Below are 6,375 nucleotides of genomic sequence, written 5' to 3' on the forward strand. Positions count from 1 at the left end.
AATCAAAAAATTTTATACTTCTTTTTTAACGATATCGAGCGCCGACTGACTATCGTACGATATTTTATACAAAAAACGAAAGATGTTTCTCTATATGTCGATGTTACTGTTTCGTTAATATAATAACATATAATCGAATTATTAAACAAGTGACGTGTTAAAAAAAGCTAGCCGTGTGGACTAAGGACATATTTATAAACGTTTATCAATTTTCTCCGGCTCACTCGCGCTCGAGATTCTTTCATTAGCCTATGAACGATACACGTGTATTTCTTAGCGAACGACAGTGAAGAACAGAAAAATGAAAGATGCCTCACCTTCTGAACGCTTCTTGAAAAGTACACTTGTTACTCCGCGATATTTGCGATTACTTGAAATATGTCTTTGCACTCCGTTGTTGCTACGACCACGTTACAAAAGAAACTAACAGGTCCAGTATTGCGAAGATACGAAAATTTTGCTAGCCCTAACAAGTCGGCTGTTAACGTAGTGGGGACATTCTGTCCGAAGAACTACGAATCACTGGTACCAGTGGAAAACTCACTTGGCCGTAGTGGGGACATTCTGGGCGGAGTATTCTGAATCACAGTAGCTAATGGAAAACGCACTTGCTTACTCCTAACCCTTGAGAAATGTTATGGACAATTTTCGCTAGATCGTCGAGACGTTCAAAAATCAAAAGAATGTTATAACAGTGCAATCTATAAATGCAATTTATATTGATATTTATTTAAAAAGGCAGCCTGTCCTCAACGATGGCATTCGTTACTCGCGGACTCCCGCCGCAGGGGGCAGTCAGCACTCAAGGAATTAATGCAATGTTAAATATTTATTTGCTGCAATAATCTACATTGGTGTAGGTATAGAAAAATAATTGTAACTTGTGAATAAGTAATTCTGATTGATGTATAAAGCATTTTTAATATTGCTTTCACTTCTAATTATGTCAGAAAAAGTAATGCTAATGAGAAAGAAGTCCTTCGATAATTAGGTTTTTGTTATAAATTTTGAAGGAAAATTTAAAGTGCAATATTTTGATACAGAGACTCCTAAGAAGTATATAGAATACTTTCCATTCTTCTATGTCGCTAACAATCCATGCACGCGGTTGATGCAATTTTGAATAATAAACAAAATGTGAAACAAATAGTATGTGATACGTAATTAAAGCGATTCATGAAAGCTTATTTGGTTGTTCTTTCATTTGCGCAAAGAAAATGTTTTCTGACATTGAAATGATACGGTAATATTTAGAAAAATTAGAAATACTAGATAGTAAATTATCTGAAATTTAAGTAGATATTAAAAATACATATTTTAAAAAGTCGCTATTAAAAATTGATATTAGATCAAACGATAGAATTCTGTATATTTTTTCTTATGTTTTGCTATTATTCTGCATTAAGTACAGAATTGATATTGATATGTTTACATTCGATGTCTGCGATATATATTTTGTACACGATATCGCATTTTAACAGCAATTTCAATGCACGACGAAGGTTATTAATTACGAGAATTTCAGAGCAAGGAACGTAATTAGTAACGATATTGGAAGTAACATAAATATTTGTATATGTTCTTAATCTATATTCGATCATTATTGTTGCTCATTATGTTAATAAAGAATTAAACTACTTACTACTATTACTACAGTTGAGAGTTTCATAAATCGAAATAAATTTAAAATATTGTGTTGAATGCTAACTAGTAATATAAATGAACTTCTAAACTCTTTTAGAAAATTGAAGATTTTGTGATATATGGAAAAAGCCAAAATATAAGAATACATAGAAAACTGTAGTAATTAAAATTATTTGATAACTATACCTACGTAATGCAATTGCAAATATTTATCAGTTAGTGTCAATTAATATAATCGTAAGAAATTCTCCCACATAACTTCATTTAGTGAAGGAAATAATAAAATTTGTGAGAATCGTGAAAATATAATTTTGACATGGTATCGTTAAAAACAATATACTGATTTAACAGTGAAAAAGATATAGATATGTCTTGTTCGACAAGTAAGCGAGCAGAAACTATAAATTCAATTGGAAAAACACGTCGTAAAGAAAGTTAGTAAAAAAACCATAAGGTGTATTATTTCATAAAGGAAACCAATTTTACAAAGAAGCGAAAAAATGGGAGCGTGGTTTATTGAAAGAAGCGAGAGAAAAAAAAACGTAAAACGTAAGAAGAACAATAAGATAGAAAAGAAGGTAGAGAAAAGGAGAAATAAACGATATCGTAGTCCGCGACTAAAAAGTTTCTTGAAACTGTGCTTAGAAAAAGTAGAACGTCGTAAGGAAGCAGAATAAACAAGGAGCAACACACTTTCTGGTGAATAAGCAACAGATTATGTTTCTGTTGACATAAAGGATTAACATCTTCCAGACATGAATTACCGAAGGACAAACAAAGCTCTGAGATTAGGTCTCGAATTCGAAATTGAGTTCTCGAATCGAAAGGGAAAACATGAGGAAGAAAATGAAGGTAGGAAAGAAATATTTTTGTTGTTGTTCTATGATATGTACGAAATTTGAAGAATCTTTGGAAGAGAGATTAATTATGCAATGTTTCTGATTTTAAATTAATTAAAAATTTTAACCCTTACCTCTGAAATCTTTAATTCTAACAATTAAATGTACTAAAGAACGCGTTGAAACATCATGGAAGAAATTTCACATTAATAGATACGTGCTTTTTATTTTAAAATCCATTAAAATCAAACAAACGTAAACTCTGTTACGATTATATTTGCTATTAAATCAAATGTTTAAAATTGTTATAAATGAGAATGCCATAGTATTATTAGAAGATGATAATATTAGAACAAATCTCGCATTAGGTGTAATTTTTAGATAGTCTATATAGACGAAAATAAAACAAAAGAAACAGGTTTCGGACAACCTAATATATTGTTAGCCTTTTCATGCACACGATATGTGCACTCTTCTTCGGATAGGTAATTTCTACCAGAGTTAATGGCCTTTATTGACATGAATCCTAAGCTACAATACTTAGAAAATTAAACATATCCTTTTCTGCCGTTTTCTTATTACGTGAGGAAATCTGTATGAAAACACCTCCGCAGTTCGTGGGCAGAGTTGGTGGCGGGGGTGGTGGAGGAGAGGGGAAGCAGAGGGACAACGTCGGATTTACATACTAAAATCCGAAAGTACGCAGCATATGTCCTTCTTTTCGTCCTACTATCGGATGTTCCTGCTTATACCATGAAACTATAGTCAATATTTGAAACTACTGTCAATAATTACCATTTGGTGTCGACTGAAAGAATTTTACCTAAGCGAAAAATATCGAACCAATTGAATGTAAGTTGGTAAGATTTGAGAAAAAAAAATTTTTTTTTTTTTGTTTTTTATTAGTTTATTGAATTATGCACGAATATAATAATAGAAATAGAACGAAATGGATCACACGTAATTCAATAAAATAATATAAAACAGAAATTGTTGTTCATCTATTATCACCTTATGAAGCGAAAGAATCTTTTCGGACTACCTAATATATATTTTTTTTAATTAATTTATATATATCATATATTTTATTTTATATTTATACTATATATTTTTTATTTGTATTATGTATTATATATTTTGTTATATTTTAATATCTAACTATTTGTTAGAAATTTACAAACGCATTCAATATCCAATAGAAACAAGTAAATATTCACTTGCCATTCTGCAACCACAGAATTTTTCTTGCAACGTTCAAAATTACTTTGCTCGCGACACAATACATTATGAGGGTATCTATTGTAATTCTCAGATATATTGATATAGCTTTTAAATTCAATATAGAATATAAACTTATATTCAATGTATGTTCAGTGATATTTAAATTATAAGATATAATATGGAAATAGATTTGCAAAGAAAATTAGAAAATAGTAATTATACAAGTTTGTTAAAAACTCATGTTATACGAAAGAGGAATTTATGCAAAAGTATTTACTTGTGGTTTACACGCCAGAGAGAGTTTTCTTCATAGAAATAGATATGCGAACGGGAAAGAAAAAAGAAAAACGTAGAACGGGCTTGTGTACTTTACGCGTATTTTAGTTTCACGCATCACATTTAACTATGTCATAGGTATCTGTCATTTTCTACAGAATCAAATCTCCTAACGCATTTCTGGCTTAAAAATTCCGACTAAAATCCTCTATTAAACGAAAATAATTTTAACGTTTTAAGTAAATCATTTCTCGGTTGAGAGCTTCTTCTAATAAAAATAATGGAAATTAATGACAGTGAATTATAATTCATTTATTCCCCGATAATGTAAGCCGGATACTATATTTTTTCAATAAATGCAACAGTGGCTCAAGTTCCTTTACCAGCTATGTAAATATGAAACTGGAATTTTTGTATAGAGAATACACGTTTATTGTATGAAAATGATTAAAAATAATTTATTCGAAGTATTGCCCATCGCTAGCTATACATTTTTCCCACCTGTCTGGCAATTGATGGTTGCCACGCCAAGAAAACTGTAGCTCTTTTGAGGCAAACCAGTCATCGAGCCATTTTCGTACATTTTCGTATGAAGTGGAAGTGCTGGTCAAAAAGTGCGTGTCCCATCGATGCAAATAAATAGTAATCGGACGGAGCCAAGTCTGGTGAGTAAGCCGCGTGCGAAAGTATTTCCCAACTCAACGCTTCAATCGTTTCCTTGACCGGTTTTGCTGTATGTGATGGTGCATTATCATGAAGCAAAATTACTTTGTGTTGCCTTTTTTGATATTCTGGTCGTTTTTCACGCAAAGCTTGATTCAAATCGATCATTTGTTGACGGTAGCGCTCAGTATTAACGGTTTCGCCAAGTTTGAACAGTTCATAATAGATCATTCCCTTCTGATCCCACCAAACACGGAGCATTGTCTTCCGTCCATAGCGATTTGGTCTCGCAGTCGACGTCGGTGGTTCGCCTGGAGCTTAGGATTCTCAAAATATATCCACTTTTCATCGCCAGTCGCAATTCGGTGGAGAAATGACTTTCTTTTGTATCTGGCGAGCAGCATTTCGCAAGTGGTTCTTCGGTTTTCCTGCTGTCTTTCATTCAGTTCATGTGGAACCCATTTTCCCACCTTCTGGCTCTTTCCCATAGCTTTCAAACGTATGGAGACGGCTTCTCGCGTCACGTTTAATTGATCAGCGAGTTGTTGTTGCGTTTGAGCGTCATCCTCGTCCAACGATGCTTGCAATTCTCTGTCTTGAAACCTTTTCGGTGGTCTTCCACGTTCTTCGTTCCTCGCGTCAAAATTGCCACTTCTGCATTTTTTAAACCAAAGCACTGTGATTCACCAAGAGCATGCTCACCGTAAGCTTCGACAAGCATTCGATGCGATTCTGCAGCAGTTTTCTTCAAATGGTAACAGAAAATCAATGCTGTCCGCAAATCGTAGTTTCCAGGCACGAAATTCGACATGTTCAACGCTATTACAAACTATGCTGTTGTATGAAACTTGTATTGTTCCGAGTCGAAAATGTTTGTGAGATGTCAACAAAGAGTTTTCGCATCAATGACGCAGTTTAGTGATAACTATATTATTAGCTGGGGCCATCTATAGGCAAATTCCGGTTTCATACTCACAGACCTGATAATACTTAAAATAATTAACAACTCCTATGCAACAGTTATATAATATTCAGAATTATGAGTTAAAAATTGAAACTTCGATGTAGAATCATTGATTAAAATCGTTGAATAACAAATATTTGGAAAAGATTAATTTCTCTAGAGGAAAAGAAGCATGGTATGACGTTTCACTGGTATTTTTGTTTTTATGCGTTTTTAAAATCCATTAAATTTTATAGAAAATAGGATCCTAGATAAATTTAGAAAATTATTATTAGTTTTTCAAAAGATCTCTAATCAAGTTTGCGTGTTAGAAGCCTCGTGTTAAATTATTCGAGAAACTGAACTCTTTTTAACATTCATACGTATACTCAATTATTCTTATGTCAATTGTTACATTCTATTTAATGTATATTTTCCATCAAACATACCAGCAGCATGGATGAGAAGAAGGTGACCTGTAGTTGGGTCCCTGACCTGCTGTAAACCACCTTGGAGACCAACGCCCATTTGGGGAAAACCAACTGGTTCCATTGGCATCGCTATAACATAATTTAGTGAATTACAAGATTAATGAATTGAAATTAAAGTGTCAAGTTAAATATTATGAACTTTCTAAAGATAAGATATCTTTACTCTAATGAAATTTACTTCTGTTAAATTTTTATTTAACTAATCCTAATTAACATTGACTTTCAAATTTTAAGTTTTCAAAGAAATTGCAATATAGTATCTCGCTAAAAAAATTCATAATTTAATATAGTTTCATAC

Source organism: Bombus fervidus, unplaced genomic scaffold, assembly GCF_041682495.2.
Source record: "Bombus fervidus isolate BK054 unplaced genomic scaffold, iyBomFerv1 scaffold0020, whole genome shotgun sequence".
Taxonomy (NCBI): Eukaryota; Metazoa; Arthropoda; class Insecta; order Hymenoptera; family Apidae; genus Bombus; species Bombus fervidus.